The sequence below is a fragment of the Onychomys torridus genome, unplaced genomic scaffold (genome assembly GCF_903995425.1).
Source record: "Onychomys torridus unplaced genomic scaffold, mOncTor1.1, whole genome shotgun sequence".
Taxonomy (NCBI): domain Eukaryota; kingdom Metazoa; phylum Chordata; class Mammalia; order Rodentia; family Cricetidae; genus Onychomys; species Onychomys torridus.
Window position 1 is genome coordinate 1 of NW_023413590.1, and position 20,193 is coordinate 20,193.

Here is a 20,193-nt window from a genome sequence, read left to right on the forward strand (position 1 = left end):
GAGCAGGGTGATTTCATCCTGGACACTGGAGGGGGAGCCAGGCTGATTTCATCCCTGACACAGGAGTGGGAGCCAGGCTGATTTTATACCCACAACACTGGGAAACCCAGGTTTATTTCATCAGGGCACTAAGGGGGAGCCAGCCCGATTTTATCAGGACATGAGTGGGAGCCAGGCCGATTTAATCCGAGCACTAGGAAGGGGAGCTAGACTGGTTTCATCAGGGCACTGGAGGGGGAGTCAGGCAGATTTCAACAGTGCACTGGAGGGAGAGCCAGGCAGATTTCATCCATGACACTGCAAGGGGATGCAAGCCAATTTCATCAGGGCACTGTAGGTGTATCCAGGCCAATTACACCCCTGACACTGGAGGGAGAGCCAGGCCGCTTTCATCCCTGACACTAGAGGAGGATCCAGGCTGATTTCATTCCTGACACTGCAAGTGGACCCAGGCCCATTTATTCAGGGTACTGTAGGTGTATCCAGGCCAATTTCATTCCTGACACTGGAGGGGGAGCCAAGCCGATGTCATCCATGACCCTGGAGGGGGAGCCAGGCCGATTTCATCCTGGACACTGGAGGGGGATCCAGGCCGATTTCATCAGGGAACTGGAGGGGGCACCAGCCGGATTTCATCCTGGACACTGGAGGAGGACCCAGTCAGATTTCATACTGGACTGTGGAGGGGGAGCCAGGCTGATTTCATCTGTACACTTGAGGGGGAGCCAGACTGATTTGATATCTGCACTAGTGGGTGCACCAGACTGATTTCATCAGGGCACTGTAGGGGTACCCAGGCCGAATTCATCCCTGATGATGGAGGGGTAGCCAGTACCATTTCATCTGGACACTGGAGTGGGAGCCAGGCTGATTCTATACCAGCACTACTGAGGGACCCAGGCCAATTTAATCAGGGCACTGTAGGTGTACCCAGGCTGATTTCATCCCTGACACTGGAGGGGGAGCCAGTACGATTTCATCTGGACAATGGAGTGGGAGCCAGGCTGATTTATCCCCGGACACTATAGGGGGACCAGAGCTGATTTCATTAGGGCACTGGAGGGGGACACAGAGTGGTTTCATCCTGCACACTGGAGGGAGAGCCAGGCCGATTGCATCCCTGACACTGGAGGAGGAACCGGCTGATTTAATCTTGGCATTGGAAGGGGAGGCAAGCTGATTAGGTGATGGACATTGGAGGCGGAGCTAGGACGATTTCAACCTGGAAATTGGAGTGGGAGCCAGGCCGATTTCTTCCAGACACTGGAGGGGGAGTCAGGCTGATATTACACCAGCACTGCAGAGGGACCCAAGCCGTTTTCCTTTGGGCACTGTAGGTATACACATGCCGATTTTATCCCTGACACTGGAGGGGAAGCCAGGCCGATTTCATCCGGACACTGGAAGGCGATCCATTCTGATTTTATTAGGGCACTGGTGGGGGACCCAGGCCGATTTCAGCGTTGACATTGGAGGGAGAGGAAGGCTAGTTTCTTCAGGGCTCCAGAGGATGTGTCAGCCCGATTTCATCAGGACTCTCGAGGGGGGGAGACAACCTGAATTCATCGCTGTCACTTGAGGGGGAGCCAGGCCAATTTCTTCAGTGCAATGGACGGGGAGCCATGCTGATTTTATCCCGGACACTGGAGGGGGATCCAAGCTGATTATTTCAGGGCCCTGGAGGGGGACGCAGTCTGATTTTATCAGGGCACTGGAAGAGGAGCCAGGCCAATTTCATCCCTGACACTGGAGGGGCAGCCAGGCCGATTTCATCAGTGCAATGGAGGGGGAGACAGGCTGATTTCATTCCTGACACAGGAAGGGGACATAGACTGATTTCATCCCTGAACCAGGAGTTGGAGCCAAGCTGATTTCAGCCTGGACACTGGAGGGGAGCCAGGCTGATTTCTTCCTTACACTGGAGGGAGAGCCAAGCTGATTTTATACCTGCTCTGCAGGTGGTCCCAGGCCGATTTCATCAGGGCCCTGTAGTGGTAAACACCCTGATTAAATCCCTGACACTGGAGGTGGAGCCAGGCTGATATCATGAGTGTACTAGAGAGGAAGCCAGGCCAATTTCATCTGGGAAATGTAGGTGTATCCAGGCCAATTACACCTCTGACTCTGGAGGGAGAGCCACTCCGATTTCATCCAGGACACAGGAGGGGGAGCCAGACTGAATTCATCTTGGAAACTGGAGAGAGATCTAGGCTGACTTAATCTAGACACTGTAGGGGCAGCCAGGGTGATTCTATACCTGCACTTGGTGGACCCAGGCCAATTTCATCAGGGCACTGAATGGGTACACAGGCCTATATAATCCCTGATAACGGAGTTAGAGCCAGAATGATTTCATCTGTACCCTGGAGGGGAGCCATGCCGATTTCCTGAGGGCACTGAAGGGGGAACCAGGCCGATTTCATTAGGGCACTGGACGGGGACCCAGGCTGACTTCAGCATGCACACTGGAGGGGGATCCAGGCTGATTTCCTAAGGCTACTGAAGGGGGATTCAGGCCGAATTCATCAGGGCACTGGAGGGGAAGACAGGCCGATTTCATCCTTGACAAAGAAGGGGAAGCCAGGCAGATTTCATTCCTGACAGTGGAAGGGGAACAAGGCAGCTTTCATCTGGGCACTGGAGGGGGAGTCAGGCAGATTTCAAGAGGGCACTGGAGGGGGAGCCAGACCGATTTCATACCTGTCACTGCAAGGGGACCCAGGCCGATTTCATCAGGGCACTGTAGGGGTATCCAGGCTGATTTCATCCCTGACACTGCAGGGGGTACCAGGCCGATTTCATTAGGGCACTAGAGGGGGAGCCAGGTCAATTTCATCCTGGACACTGGACATGTAGCCAGACTCATTTCATTAGGGCACTGGAGGTGGACCCAGTCTTATTTCATCAGGGCAAGAGTGGGAGCCAGGCCTATTTAATCAGGGCAAGAGTGAAGTCAGGCTGATTTCATCTGAGCACTAGAAGGGAAGCCAAGCTGATTTCATCAGGGCACTGGAGGGGGACCCAGGCCAATTTCAGCATGGACACTGGATCGGGTGCCACGCTGATTTCATGAGGGTGTTAGGGTCGACGTACAGAACAGAGAGCTTCACTCCGATATCGGGTCATAAATGAAACTTTTTAATTTTAGCACGAGCTCATGGGTCACCAGCACGAGGAGTAGCTGGTGACCCCGAGTTTGAGGCTCACAGGCCTTTTATGAGGCAGTTCTACCAGGGCAGGGGAGTGGGGTCACCCCGAGTGCAGACACCTGGACGCCAGATGTCTCTGCGGTCTTTCTCAGAGTCTGGGTAGGTAAATGAATTCCAAGCTTATCAAGCAAGGGGTTATTTGGCAAGCATTCTTCCCAAGTGATTTATCTTGCAAACATAACCCCAGGGGTCATCCTGCAAGCATCCTGTTAGCATAGCGTGATGGGCTAACTTTTCTGATATGGGGCATGGGGGCAGAGTGCAGTATTTCCCACTGAATCTGCAATTAGCAGAGCTAGTGGGGGGGCCTTGTTTCCCTTACAATGGCCCTTTCAAGGGCACTGGGGGGGGGGGTGGACAGGCCAATTTCTTCCCTGTCAAAGGAGGATTAGCCAGGCCAAGTTCATCTAAGACATTGCAGGGGTAGACAGGCCGCTTTCATCAGGGCACTGGAGGGGAAGCCAGGCTGATTTCTTCCCTTACACTGGAGGGGGGGCAAGGCCAATTTCATCAAGGCACTGGAGGGGAACCCGGGCAGATTTCATCAGAGCACTGTGGGGCAGCCAGTCAGATTTCAACAGGGCACTGGAGGGGGCGCCAGGCTGATTTCATCAGGCCCTGGAGGGGAAACCTGTCTGAATTTCTTAGGGCACTGGACAGGGACCCAGGTCCATTTCATCAGGGCACTGGAAGTGGAGCCAGGCTGATTTCAACCCGGACAATGGAGGGGGGGGCAGGCCTATTTAATCAGTGCACTGAGGGGTAGACTGACGGATTCCATCAGGACACTGGAGGTGGATCCAGGTTGATTTCATCAGGGTACTGGAGGGGAAACCAAGCCAATTTATTCCCTAACACTGGTGGGGGAGACTGGCCAATTCCATCAGGGCACTAGCGGGGATGTGAGGCCAATTTCAACAGGGCACTGGAGAGGGAGCCAGGCAGATGTGAACCTGGACACTGGAGAGGGGGCCCAGGCTGATTTCATCCCTAATGCTGGAAGGGGATTAGGTGATTTCAACCTTTACATTGGAGGGGGAGCCAGGGTGATTTCATCCCTGACACAGGAGGGTAGCCAGGCAGATTTCTACAGGGCACTGGAGGTGGAGCCAGGCTGATTTCATCCCTGACACTAAAGGGGGAGACAGGCCGATTACATCACGGATACTGGAGGGGGAGGCAGACTCATCTCATCCCTGACACTGGAGGTGGAGCCAGGCCAATTTCATGAGGGCACTGGAGGGGGAGCCAGGCCGATTTCATCAGGGCACTGAAGGCTTAGCCAGTCTGATTTCATTCCGGACACTGGAGGTGACACAGTCCCTTTACATCAGGGCACTGGAAGTGGAGCCAGGCAGATTCCATCCTTGACACAGGAGGGTGAGCCAAGTTGATTTCATCCTGGACACTGGAGTTGGAGCCAGGCATATTTCATCCCTGACACAGGACTGGGAGCAAGGCTGATTTTGTACCTACACTGCAGGGAAACCCAGGCCGATTACATCAGGGCATTGGAGGGGGAGCCATGCGGATTTTATCCATGACTGTTGAGGGGGAACCAGGCCAATTTAATCAGGGTGCTGGAGGGGGAGCAAGGCCGATTTCATCCCTGACACTGAACTGGTAGCCAGGCCGATTTCAACAGGGCAATGTAGGGCTACCCAGTCCTATTTCATCAGGGCACTGGAGGGGTACCCAGTCCAATTACATCAGGGCAATGGTGGGGGAGACAGGCTGATTTCATCCCTGACACTGGAAGTTAAGCAGGCTGATTTCATCAGGGCAGTGGAGGGGGATCCAGGCCGATTTCATCCTTGAGTCAGGATTGGGATCCATGCTGATTTTATACCCACACTGCAGGGAAACCCTGGCCAAATTCATCAGGGCACTATTGGGAGAACCAGCCCAATTTCATGCCTGACACTGGAGGGGGATCCAGGCCCATTTCAGGGGGCACTGGAGGTGTACCCAGTCTGATTACATCAGGGCACTCTAGGGGGAGACACGCCGATTTCACCACTGACACTTTAGGGAGTGCCATGCTGATTTCATCCCTGACACTTGGGGGGGGCAGACTGATTTCATCCCTGACACTGGTGGGGGAGCCAGGCTGATTTTATCAGGGCAATGGAGGGGGAGCCAGGCCACTTTCTTCAGGGCACTGAAGGTGGAAGCAATCTGATTTCTACCTGGACACTGGAGGGGGACCCAGACCGATTACTTCAGGGCATTGGAGGGGGAGCCAGGCCGATTTCAGCATGGATACTGGAGTTGGAGCCAGGCTGATTTCATCAGGACACTGGAGGGAAAGTCACCCCGAATTCATCAGGGCACTGGACCTGGAGGGGGAGTCAGACTGATTTTACACCAGCACTGCAGGGGACTCAAGCCAATTTCATCAGGGCACTTTAGGGGTACATATGCTGATTTCATCCCTGACACTGGAGGGGGAGCCATGTTGATTTCATCCAGACACAGGAGGGGGGGGGCAGGCCGATTTCAATAGGGCACAGGTTGGGGACCCAGTCAGATTTCAGCATGGACACAGGAGGACATGCCAGGCTGGTTTCATCAGGGATATGGAGGATTAGTCAGGCCAATTCATCATGGCTCTCGAGAAGGAGACAGGCCGATTTCATCCCTGACACTGGAGATTGAGACAGGCCAATTTCATCAGGGCGCTGGAGGGGGAGCCAGGCCTTTTTCATCCCTGACACTGGAGGGGTAGCCAGGCCGATATCATCCCGGACACTGGAGGGGGAGTCAATCTGATTTCAACCTGGATACTGGAGAGGGAAACAGTCCGATTTTATCCGGACACTGGAGCTGGACCCAGGCTGCTTTTATACCCGCATTTCAGGGGGAAACAGGCCGATTTCTTCAGGGCACTGGAGGGGCAGCCAGACTGATTTCATCCTGGACACTGAAGGGGGACCCAGGCTGATTTCATCCCAGATACAGGTGGGGGAGCCAGCACGATTTAATACTGGACATTGGATGGGGAGCCAGGCTGATTTCATCCTGGTCACTGGAGGGTGAGCCAGGTTGATTTCATCCTGGACACCAGAGAGGAAGCCAGGCTGATTTTATACCCACACTGCAGGGAAACCCAGGTTTATTTCATCAGGGCCCTGGAGGGGGAGCCAGGCCAATTTTTATCAGGGCAAGTGTGGCAGCCAGGCCAATTTCATCCGAGCACTAGAAGGGAAGCCAGGCTGACTTCATCAGGGCACTGAAGGGAGAGTAAGCCCGATTTCATACCTGAAACTACAAGGGTCCCAGGCCCAATTCTTCAGGGCACTGTAGGTATACCCCTGCCATTTTCACCCCTGACACTGGAGGGAGACCCAGGCTGATTTCATCCCTGACACTAGAGGGGGAGCCAGGCTGATTTCATCCTGGACACTGGCGGGCAACCCAGACCAATATCATCAGGGCACAGGAGGGGGAGACAGGCCGATTTCATCCCTGACACAAGAAGTGAAGACAGGCCAATTTCATCCCTGAAACTGGAGGTGGAGCCAGGACAATTTCCTCAAGGCACAGTAGGGGGAGCAGTCCGATATCATCAATTGCCTGGAGGGGGACCCAGGTGTATTTCATCAGGGCAGTGGTGCATGAGCCAGGCCGATTTCATCAGGGCAAGAGTGGGAGCCAGACCGATTTAATCAGGGCACTGGAGGTGGAGCCAGGCAGATTTCACCAGGGCACTGTAGGGGGAGCTATGCCGATTTTATCCCTGACCCTGCAAGGGGATGCAGGCCAATTTCTTCAGGGCACTGAAGGGGTATCCAGGCCTATTTTATACATGACACTGGAGGTGGGGCCAGGCCAATTTCATTAGGGCACTCGATGGGCACCCAGCCCAATTTCAGCATGGACACTGAAGTGGGAGCCAGGCAGATTTCATCAGGGCACTGGAGGAGGACTAAGGCTGAATTCAACAGGGCCCTGGAGGGGGGAACTGGCCGATTGTATCCATGACAAAGGAGGGGATACCAGGCCAATTTCATCCAGAATGCTGAATGTAAGCCAGGCCGATTTCATGAGGACATTGAAGGGTAAGCCTGTCCAATATTATCCCTGACACTGGAGGGGGAGCCAGTCCAATTTCATCAGGGTATTTGAGGGGGATACAGGCCGATTTCATCCCTGACACTGGAGGGGCTGCCAGGCCAATTTCATCAGGGTATTGGAGGGAGAGATAGGCCAATTTCATCCCTGATACTGGAGGGAGATCCAGACCAATTTCCTCCCGGACAGTGGATGGGGTGCCAGGCTAATTTTATAACTGCACTGCAGGAGGATCTAGGCTGGTTTCCTCAGCACACATGTGGAATACCCAGGCTGATTTCTTCCTGGACACTGGAAGGGTAAAAAGGCAGATTTTTATCACATCACTGGAGGGGAAACAGGGAGAATTCATCAGGGCACTGGAGAAGATCTAGGCCAATTTCAACCCTGACACTGCAGGGGAACCCTGGAACTTATATCAGGGCACTGTAGTGGTATCCAGGCCGATTTCATCCAGGCACTGGAGGAGGAGCCAAGCCGATTTCTTCAGGACACTGGAGGGGGACCCAGGCCAATTTCATCAGGGACCTGGAGTGGGCACCAGCCTGTTTTAATCCTGGACACTGGAGGAGGACCCAGGCCGATTTCATACCAGACTGTGGAGGGTGAGCCAGGTTGATGTCATCCTGGACACTGGAGGGGGAACCAGGCCGATTTCATCCCTGACACAGGAGTGGGAGTCAGGCTGATTTCATCCAGGGCACTGGAGGGGGAGCCAGGCTGATTTCATCCAGGACACTGGAGGGGGATCCAGTTTGACTTCATCCAGGACACTGGAGAGGGAGCCAGTCCAATTTTATCTTGACAATGGAGCTGGACCCAGGCTGCTTTTATACCCGCACTGCAAGGGGAAACAGGCCGATTTCTTCAGGGCAATATCGGGGCACCCAGAATGGGGATACAGTTCGATTTCACATCTGACACTGGAGGGGACCCAGGCCTATTTCATCAGGGAAATGTAGGTGTATCCAGGCCAATTACACCTCTGACTCTGGAGGGAGAGCCACTCCGATTTCATCCAGGACACAGGAGGGGGAGCCAGACTGAATTCATCTTGGAAACTGGAGAGAGATCTAGGCTGATTTAATCTAGACACTGTAGGGGCAGCCAGGGTGATTCTATACCTGCACTTGGTGGACCCAGGCCAATTTCATCAGGGCACTGAATGGGTACACAGGCCTATATAATCCCTGATAACGGAGTTGGAGCCAGAATGATTTCATCTGTACCCTGGAGGGGAGCCATGCCGATTTCCTGAGGGCACTGAAGGGGGAACCAGGCCGATTTCATTAGGGCACTGGACGGGGACCCAGGCTGACTTCAGCATGCACACTGGAGGGGGATCCAGGCTGATTTCCTAAGGCTACTGAAGGGGGATTCAGGCCGAATTCATCAGGGCACTGGAGGGGAAGACAGGCCGATTTCATCCTTGACAAAGAAGGGGAAGCCAGGCAGATTTCATTCCTGACAGTGGAAGGGGAACAAGGCAGCTTTCATCTGGGCACTGGAGGGGGAGTCAGGCAGATTTCAAGAGGGCACTGGAGGGGGAGCCAGACCGATTTCATACCTGTCACTGCAAGGGGACCCAGGCCGATTTCATCAGGGCACTGTAGGGGTATCCAGGCTGATTTCATCCCTGACACTGCAGGGGGTACCAGGCCGATTTCATTAGGGCACTAGAGGGGGAGCCAGGTCAATTTCATCCTGGACACTGGACATGTAGCCAGACTCATTTCATTAGGGCACTGGAGGTGGACCCAGTCTTATTTCATCAGGGCAAGAGTGGGAGCCAGGCCTATTTAATCAGGGCAAGAGTGGAGTCAGGCTGATTTCATCTGAGCACTAGAAGGGAAGCCAAGCTGATTTCATCAGGGCACTGGAGGGGGACCCAGGCCAATTTCAGCATGGACACTGGATCGGGTGCCACGCTGATTTCATGAGGGTGTTAGGGTCGACGTACAGAACAGAGAGCTTCACTCCGATATCGGGTCATAAATGAAACTTTTTAATTTTAGCACGAGCTCATGGGTCACCAGCACGAGGAGTAGCTGGTGACCCCGAGTTTGAGGCTCACAGGCCTTTTATGAGGCAGTTCTACCAGGGCAGGGGAGTGGGGTCACCCCGAGTGCAGACACCTGGACGCCAGATGTCTCTGCGGTCTTTCTCAGAGTCTGGGTAGGTAAATGAATTCCAAGCTTATCAAGCAAGGGGTTATTTGGCAAGCATTCTTCCCAAGTGATTTATCTTGCAAACATAACCCCAGGGGTCATCCTGCAAGCATCCTGTTAGCATAGCGTGATGGGCTAACTTTTCTGATATGGGGCATGGGGGCAGAGTGCAGTATTTCCCACTGAATCTGCAATTAGCAGAGCTAGTGGGGGGGCCTTGTTTCCCTTACAATGGCCCTTTCAAGGGCACTGGGGGGGTGGACAGGCCAATTTCTTCCCTGTCAAAGGAGGATTAGCCAGGCCAAGTTCATCTAAGACATTGCAGGGGTAGACAGGCCGCTTTCATCAGGGCACTGGAGGGGAAGCCAGGCTGATTTCTTCCCTTACACTGGAGGGGGGGCAAGGCCAATTTCATCAAGGCACTGGAGGGGAACCCGGGCCGATTTCATCAGAGCACTGTGGGGCAACCAGTCAGATTTCAACAGGGCACTGGAGGGGGCACCAGGCTGATTTCATCAGGCCCTGGAGGGGAAACCTGTCTGAATTTCTTAGGGCACTGGACAGGGACCCAGGTCCATTTCATCAGGGCACTGGAAGTGGAGCCAGGCTGATTTCAACCCGGACAATGGAGGGGGGGGCAGGCCTATTTAATCAGTGCACTGAGGGGTAGACTGACGGATTCCATCAGGACACTGGAGGTGGATCCAGGTTGATTTCATCAGGGTACTGGAGGGGAAACCAAGCCAATTTATTCCCTAACACTGGTGGGGGAGACTGGCCAATTCCATCAGGGCACTAGCGGGGATGTGAGGCCAATTTCAACAGGGCACTGGAGAGGGAGCCAGGCAGATGTGAACCTGGACACTGGAGAGGGGGCCCAGGCTGATTTCATCCCTAATGCTGGAAGGGGATTAGGTGATTTCAACCTTTACATTGGAGGGGGAGCCAGGGTGATTTCATCCCTGACACAGGAGGGTAGCCAGGCAGATTTCTACAGGGCACTGGAGGTGGAGCCAGGCTGATTTCATCCCTGACACTAAAGGGGGAGACAGGCCGATTACATCACGGATACTGGAGGGGGAGGCAGACTCATCTCATCCCTGACACTGGAGGTGGAGCCAGGCCAATTTCATGAGGGCACTGGAGGGGGAGCCAGGCCGATTTCATCAGGGCACTGAAGGCTTAGCCAGTCTGATTTCATTCCGGACACTGGAGGTGACACAGTCCCTTTACATCAGGGCACTGGAAGTGGAGCCAGGCAGATTCCATCCTTGACACTGGAGGGTGAGCCAAGTTGATTTCATCCTGGACACTGGAGTTGGAGCCAGGCATATTTCATCCCTGACACAGGACTGGGAGCAAGGCTGATTTTGTACCTACACTGCAGGGAAACCCAGGCTGATTTCATCAGTGCACTGGAGCAGGAGCCATGCCGATTTCATTGCTGACGCTGTAGAGGGAGCCAGGCCAATTTAATTAAGGGACTGGAGAGGGACCCAGGCCGATTTCATCCCTCACACTGGAGTTGGAGCCAGGCCGATTTCAACAGGGCACTGGAGGGGTAACCAGTTCGATAACATCAGGGTACTGGAGGGGTACCCAGTGCGATTACATCAGGGTAATGGAGGAGGAGACAGGCCGATTTCATCCTTGACTCTGGAGGGTAGCCAGGCCAATTTCATCTGGGCAGTGGAGTGGGTGAATTGCTGATTTCACCACTAAAACTGGAGGGAGAGCTAGGCCGATTTCATCCCTGACACTGGAGGGGAAGCCATACCGATTTCATCCTGGTCTCTGGTGTGGGATCCAGACTCATATCATCACTGACACTGGAGGCAGAGCCAGGCAGATTTCATCAGGGCACTAGAGGGGGGCCAGGCCGCTTTCATCAAGGCACTGAAGGCGGCGCCAGTCTGATTTCAATCCAGACACTGGAGGGGGAACCACGCTGATTACATCAGGTCACTGGAGGGGGAGCCAGGCCGATTTTATCCCTGACAATGGTGGGGTAGCCATGCCTATTCATCAGGGCACTGGAGGGTTAGACAGGCTGATTTCATCCCGGACACTGGAGAGGGAGCCTGTCCGAATTTATATGGATACTGGAGCTGGACCAAGGGTGATTTTATACCCGCATTGCAGGGGGAGCCAGGCCGATTTAAACAGGGCACTGGAGCGGTACCCAGTCCGATTATATCAGGGCACAGGAGGGGGAGACAGGCCAATAACACCACTGACACTGGAGTGAGAACCAGGCTGATTTCATCCCAGACACTTGAGGGGGAGCCAGGCCAATTTCAATATGGACACTGGAAGGGGGAGCCAGAATAATTTCATCCCTGACAAGAGGGGTACCCAGTCTGATTTCATCAGGGCACTGGAGGGGGAGCCAGGCTGACTTCATCAGGGCACAGGAACCGGAGCCATGCCATTTTCATCAGGGTACTGGAGCCAGAGCTAGTCTGATTTCATCCCGGACATTGGAGGGGGAGTCAGGCCAATTACATCAGGGCACAGGAGGTGTAGCCAGGCCGATTTCATCCATGACACTGGAGGTGGAGACAGGCCAATATCATCCTGGACACTGGAGAGGGAGCCAGACAGATTTTATCTGGACACTGGAGCTGGACCCAGGCTGCTTTTATACCTGCACTGCAGGGGGAAACAGGCAGGTTTCACAGGGCACTGGAGTGCCACCCAGACTGATTTCATCCTGTACAGTGAAGGGGGAGCCAGGCCGATTTCATCCCAGATACTGGAGGGTGAGCCAGGTTGATTTTATGCTGGACTCTGGAGGGGGAGCCAGGCTGATTTCATCCATGAAACAGGAGTGGGAACCAGGCTGATTTTACACCCACACTGCAGGGAAACCCTGGCTTATTTCATCAAGGCACTGGAGGGGGAGCAAGGCTGATTTCATTAGGGCAAGTGTGTGAGCCAGGTGGATTTCATCCGAGCACTAGAAGGGAAGCCAGGCTGATTTCATCAGGGCACTGGAGGGGGAGCCAGGCAGATTTCAACAGGGCACTGGAGGGGGAGCCAGGCCAATTTCACCCCAGAATCTGGACGGAGAGCCAGGCCGATTTCATCCCTGTCACTGGAGGAGGAGCCAGGCCAATTTCATTCCAGATACTGGAGGTGGAGCCAGATGGAATTCATCCTGGAAACTGAAGGGGGATCCAGGCCCATTTCATCTGGACTCTGGAATGAGAACCAGGCTGATTTCTATACCTGCATTTTGTGGACCTTGGCAGATTTCATCAGGGCACTGGAGGGGTACTCAGGCCTATTTCATCCCTGACACTGGAGGAGGAGCCAGAAAGATTTCATCTGGACACTGGATGGGGTCATGCCGATTTCCTGAGGGCACAGGAGGGGGAACCAGGCCGATTTTCTGAGGGCACTGGAGAGTGACCCAGGCCAATTACATCAGGGCACTGGAGGGGGACCCAGGCCGATTTTAGCAAGGACACAGGAGTGGGAGCCAGGCTGATTTCATCAGGGCACTGGAGGGGGAGACAGCCCGATTTCATCCTGGACACTGCAGGGGGAGCCAGACCGATTTCATCAGGGCACTGGAGGGACTGCCAGGCTCAATCCATCTTGTACACTGGAAGGGGAGTCTGACCGATTTCATCCTGGTCACAGGATTGGGAGCCAGGCTGATTTTATTCCCACACTGCAGGGAAACCAAGGCTGATTTCATGCTGGACACTGAAGGGGGAGCCATGCCGATTTCATCCCAGATACTGGAGGGTGAACCAGGTTGATTTCATCCTGGACACTGGAGTTAGAGCCAGGCTGCTTTTATACCCGCACTGCAGGGGGAAATAGGCCGATTTCTTCAGGGCACTGGAGGTGCACCCAGAATGATTTCATCCAGTACACTGATGGGGAAGCCAGACCGATTTCATCCCAGTAACTGGAGTGTGAGCCAAGTTGATTTCATCCTGGACACTGCAGGTAGAGCCAGGCTGATTTCATCAGGCTACTGGAGGGGGAGTCAGGCCGAATTCATCAGGGCATTGGATGGGGAGATAGGCCAATTTCCTCCCTGACAATGGAGGGGGAGCTAGGCCTTTTTCATCCAGCATATTGGAGGGGGACCCAGGCTTATTTCATCAGGGCACTGGAGGGGGAGCCAGGCCGATATCATCAGGGCAACAGTGGGAGCCAGGCCAATTTCATTAGGGCAAGAGTGGGAGCCAGGCCGATTTCATCATGGCACTGGAGAGGAAGCCAGGTAGATTTCAACAGGGTACTGTAGGGGTATCCAGGCCGATTTCATCCCTCACACTGCAAGGGGACCCAGGCTGATTTCATTAGGGCACTGGAGGGGTTGCCAGGCCAATTTCAGCATGGACACTAGAGCAGAAGCCATGCTGATTTCATCAGAGCACTGGAGGGGGAGACCAGCCAAATTCAATCCTGACAGGGAGGGGGAGCCAGGCCGATTTCATCTTGGACACTGGAAGGGGACCCAGGCCACAATCTACTGAGACACAGGAAGGGGAAATAGGCCGATTTTATTCCTTTAGTGGAGGGAGAGCCAGGCCAATTTCATCCTGGACACTGGCAGAGGACTCAGGCCAATTTCAGCATGGACACTGGAGCGGGTGCCAGGCTGATTTCATCAGGACACTGGATGGGGACACAGGCCAATTTTATCCCAGACACTACAGGATGAGCCAGGTCACTTTCATCAGGGCACTGGAGGAGGAGCCAGGCTGATTTCATCAGGTCCCTTGAGGGGTGCCATCCAATTTCATCTGGATACTGGACGGGAGCCAGTCTGATTCTATACCTGCACTACTGGGGGACCCAGACAGATTTCATCAGAGCACTGTAGGGGTACCGAGGCCTATTTCATCCCTGACACTGGAGGTGGAGCCAGGCCAGTTTAATCAAGGCACTGGATGGGATCCCAGGCCAATTTCATTAGGGCACTGGAGGGGACCCAGGCCGATTTCAGCATAGATACTGTAGGTGGAGCCAGGCTGATTTCATCAGGACACTGGTGAGGAAGTCAGGCCAAATTCATCAGGGCAAGAGTAGGAACCAGGCTTATTTCAGCAGAGCACTAGAAGTGAAGCCTGGCCGATTTCATCAGGGCACTGGAGGGGGACCCAGGCCGATTACAGCATGGACACTGGAGCGGGTGCCAGGCTGATTTCATCAGGGCACTGGATGGGGAGACAGGGCAATTTCATCCCAGACACTGCAGGGTGAGCCAGGCTGCTTTCATCAGGGCACTGGAGGGGGAGCCAGGCCGATTTCATCCTTGACACTGCAAGGGGACCCAGGCCAATTTCATCAGTGCACTGTAGGGGTATCCAGACAGATTACATTCCTTACAATGCAGGTGGAGCCTGTCTGATTTCATTAGGGCCCTTTAGGGTACTCAGGCTGATTTCAGCATGGACACTGGAGTGGGAGCCAGGCTGATTTCATCAGGGCACTGGAGTGGGAGACAGGCCGATTTCATCCCTGACAAATTAGGGGGGGCAAGGCCAATTTCATCCCTGACACTGCAGGGGGAGCCAGGCCGATTTCATCAGGGCACAGGAGGGCGTGCCAGGCTGATTTAATCTTGGACATTGGAAGGGGAGCCTGGCCAATTTCATCCTGGACACTGGAGGAGGACCCAGGCTGAAATCTTCCGGGACACTGGAAGGGGAACCAAGGCGATTTCAAACCGGACAGTGGTGGGAGAGCCAGGCTGAATTTATCTGGGCCAAGGGAGGGAGAACAAGGCCAATTTCATCCTGGACACTGGCGGGGGAGCTAGGCCAATTTCCTACAGACCCTGGAGGTGTAGAAAGTCTGATTCTATACCGGCACTACTGGGGGTAACAGGCCGATTTCAACAGGGCACTGTATGGGTACCCAGGACGATTTCATCCCTGACATGGAGGAGGAGCCAGGATGATTTCATCTGGACACTGGAGGTAGAGCCAGTGTGATTCTATATCCTTACTACTGAGGGATCCAGGCAGATTTCATCAGGGCACTGTAGTGGTACCCAGGCCTACTTCATGCCTGACACTGGAGTGGGAGCCAGTATGATTTCATCTAGACACTGGAGGTGGAGCCAGTCCAATTTCATCAGGGCACAGGAGGGGAACCCAGGCCAATTTCTTTAGGGCAATGGAGGGGGACCCAGGCTGATTTCAGCATAGACACTGGAGGGGGAGTCAGACTGAATTCATCAGGGCACTGGAGAGGGAGATAGGCCAATTTCATCCCTGACAAAGGGAGGGAGAGGCAGGCCGATTTCATCCTGGACACTGGAGGAGGGAAAATGCAGCTTTCATCAGGGAACTGGAGGGGGAGCCAGGCCAATTTCATCCTGGACAGTGGACATGTAGCCAGGCTGATATTATTAGGGCACTGGAGCGGGACCCAGACTTATTTCATCAGGGTACTGGAGGATGAGCCAGGCAATGTCATCAGGGCAAGAGTGAGAGCCCAGGGTTTTCATCTGAGCACTAGAAGGGAAACCAGGCTGATTTCATCAGGGTACTGGAGGGGGAGCCATGCTTATTTCATCCCTGCTACTGCAAGGGTACCTAGGGCAATTTCATCAGGGCACTGTAGGGATATCCCAGCCAATTTCATCCCTGACACTGGAGAGGGAGCCAGGCTGATATCATTAGGGCACTGGAGGGGGACTCAGGCCGATTTCAGCATGGACACTGGAGCAGGAGCCAGGCTGATTTCATCAGGGCACTGGAGGGAGATACAGGCAGATTTCATCCCTGACAAAGGAGGTGGAGCCAATCTGTTTTCATCCCAGTCACTACAGGGAGAGTCCGTCCGATTTCATCAGGGCACTGGAGAGGGTGCTAGGCTGATTTCATCTTGGACACTGGAAGGGGAGCCTGGCAGATTTCATCCTGGACACTGGAGGAGGACCCAGGACAAAATCTTCCAGGACACTGGAAGGGAAACCAGGCCTATTTCTTACTGGAGAGTGGAGGGAGAGCCAGGTTGAATTTATCCTGGGCACTGGTGGTGGAGCTAGGCTGATTTCATCTGGACCCTGGAGGGGGAGCAAGGCTGATTCTATACCCGCACTGCTGTGGGTCCCAGGCCGGTTTCATCAGGGCACTGTAGGGGTACCCAGGCTGATTTCATCCCTGACACAGGAGGGGAAGCCAGGACGATTTCTTCTGGACACTGGAGGGGGAGCCAGTCTGATTCTATACCCTCACTACTGGGGGATGCAGGAAGATTTCATCAGGGCACTATAGGGGTAACCAGGCCTATTTCATCCCTGACATTAGAGGGGGAGCCAGTACGATTTCATCTGGCTACTGGAGGGCGAGTCAGGCCGAATTCATCAGGGCAATGGAGGGGGAGCCAGGCCAATTTCATCCTGGACACTGGAGGGGGAACAAGGCAGTTTTCATCAGGGCACTGAAGGGGGAGCCAGGCCAATTTTGTCCAGGACACTGGACGTGTAGCCAGGCAGCTTTCATCAGTGCAGTGGAGGTGGACCCAGGCTTATTTCATCAGGACATTGGAGGCAGAGCCAGGCCGATTTCACCAGGGCAAGATTGGGATCCAGGCAGATTTCATCCGAGCACTAGAAGGGAAGCCAGGCCGATTTCATCAGAGCACTGTAGGGTGACCCTGTCAGATTTCAACAGGGTACTGGAGGGGGAGGTATGCCGATTTCATCCCTGACACTGCAAGGGGACCCAGGCCGATTTCATCAGGGTACTGGAGGGGGAGCCTGGCTGATTTCATTAGGGCAATGGAGGGGGACCCAGGCCAATTTCTGCATGGACACTGGAGTGGGTGCCAGGCTGATTTAATCAGGGCACTGCAGGGGGAGACAGGCCGATTTCTTCCCTGACTAGCAAGGGGGAGCCAGGCCGATTTCATCCCAGACACTGCAGGGGGAGCATGGCTGCTTTCATTGGGGCACTGGAGGGTAAGCCAGGCTGATTTTATACCTGCACTGCAGGAGGCCCCAGGCCGATTTCATCAGGGCACAGGAGGGAGACCCAGGCCGATTTCATCCTGGACCCTGGAAAGGTAGCCAGGCTGATTTTATCCCAGACACTGGAGCGGGATCCAAGCTGATTATTTCAGGGCCCTGGAGGGAGACCCAGGCCGATTTAATCAAGGCACTGGAGGGGAGCCAGGCTGATTTCACCCTGGACACTGGAGGTGTAGCCAGGCCGATTTCATCCCTGACACACAAGTGGGAGCCAGGCTGATTTCATACTCACACTCTAGGGAAAACAAGGCCGATTTTATCAGTGCATTGTATGGAGCACAATGCAGATTTCATCCCTGATGTTGGAATGGGGGCCAGGCCAATTCAATCAAGGCACTGGAGGGGGAACTAGGCTGATTTCATCAGGGCACTGGAAGGGGAGCCAGGATGATTTCATCCCTGACAGTGGAGGGGGAAACAGGCCGTTTTCATCAGGGTACTAAAGGAGAACAGAGGCTGACTTCATCCCTGACACTGTAGGGTGAACCAGGCCGATTTCCTCATGGCACTGGATGGGAGCCAGGCAGATTTCACCCTGGACACTGGGGGGGGGGACCAAGGCCGATTTCTTTAGAGCACTGGACAGGGACACCAACTGATTTCATTCTGGACACTGGAGGGAGAGCCAAGCTGATTTCATCCATGACAATGGAGGGGGACCCAGGCCGATTTCATCAGGGCACTGGAGGAGGAGCCAGGCCGATTTCTTGTTGGACACTAGAGGGGGATCCAGACCGATTTCATCCTGGAAACTGGAGTGGGAGCCAGGCCGATTTTTTCCTGACACTGGAGGGGGAAACAGACTGATTTTACACCAGCTCTGAGGGGGGACCCAAGCCAGTTTCATCAGGGCACTGTAGGTGTACACATGCCGATTTCATCTTAGACACGGGAGGGGGAACCATACTGATTTCATCTGGACACACGAGGGGTGCCAGGCCAATTTCATTAGGGCACTGGTTGGTGACCCAGTCCGATTTCATCAGGGCACTGGAGGGGGAACCCTGCAGATTTCATCAGGGCAGTGGAGGTGGAGCCAGGCCTATTTCATCAAGGTACTGGAGGGGGAGCCAGGATGATTTCACCCCTGACATTGGATGGGGAGCCAGGCCTATTACATCAGGGCACTGGAGGGGGAGCCAAGCAGATTTCATCAGGACACTGGATAGGGAGCTAGGCCGATTTCATCCCGGACACTGGAGGGGGCACCTGTCTGATTACATCAGGTCACTGGAGGGGTACCCAGGCCGAATACATCAGGGCACTGGAGGAGGGGCCAGGCTGATTTCATCCCTGCCACTGGAGGGGGAGCAAGACTGATTTCTTCAGGGCACTGGAGGGGAAGCTAGACTAATTTCATCCCTGACACTGGAGGGGGAGCAAGACTGATTTCTTCAGGGCACTGGAGGGGAAGCTAGACTAATTTCATCCCTGACACTGGAGGGGGTGAAGGGCTGATATCATCCAGACCATGTAGGTGGACCAAGGCCGCTTTTATACCCACACTACAGGCAGAAACAGGTGGATTTCTTCAGGGCAGTGGAGGGGCACTCAGACTGATTTCATCCCGGACACTGAAGGGGGAGTCAGGCCAATTTCATCCCAGATACTGGTGGGGGAGCCAGGCTTATTTCATCCTGGTCACTGGAGGGGGAACCAGGTTGATTTCATCCTGGACACTGGAGTGGGAGTCAAGCCGATTTCATCCCTGACACAGGAGTGGAAGCCAGGCTGATTTTATACCCACACTGCAGAAAAACCCAGGCCGATTTCATCAGGGCACTGGAGGGGTAGCCATGCCGATTTCATCCCTGATGCTGGAGGGGGAGACAGGCCGATTTCATCCTGGACACTTGAGGTGGATCCAGACTGATTTCATACCTGACACTGGTGGGGGATCCAGGGCGATTTCATCAGGGCACTGAAGGCGGAGCCAGTCTGAATTCATCCCGCACACTGGAGGGGAACCCATGCTGATTTCATCAGGTCCCTCAAGGGGTACCAAGGCCGATTTCATCAGGGCACTGAAAGGGGAGTCAGGCCGATTTCATTCTGGACAGTGGAGTGGGAGCCAGGCTGATTTAATCCAGGACACTGGAGGAGGAGCCAGGCAGATTTCATCAGGGCACTGGAGGGGAAGCCAGGCCAATTTAATCCCTGACACTGGAGTGGGAGTCAGGCTGATTTCATCAGGGCACTAGAGGAGGAAGCAGGCCGATTTCACCCCTGACACTGGAGTGGGAACCAGGCCGATTTCATCCCGGACACTGAAGTGGGAACCAGGCTGATTTTATACCTGCACTGCAGGAGGAACCAGGCCGATTTCATCAGGGCACTAGAAGGTGACACAGGTAGATTTTTTTCCCCTGCACTGGAGGGGACCAAGGACAATCTCATCCCAACATTGGAGGGAGAGCCAGGCGGATTTCATTCTGGACACTGAAGGGGAATCAGGTTTATTTCATCCAGACACTGCAGGGGAACCAGATCGATTTCATCCAGTCTCTGCAGGAGGAACCAAGGCATTTTCATCCCAGCAGTGCAGGAAGAACCAGGGCAATTTCATCTTGGCACTGGAGGGGGACCCAGGCTGTTTTCATCCTGGCACTGCAGGGGACCCTGGCCAATTTTCTCTGGACACTGGAAGGGGACCCAGGCCCATTTATCCTGGCACTTCAGGCAGAACAAGGCTGATTTAATCAAGGTACTGGAGGGAGACCCAGGCCTATTTAAT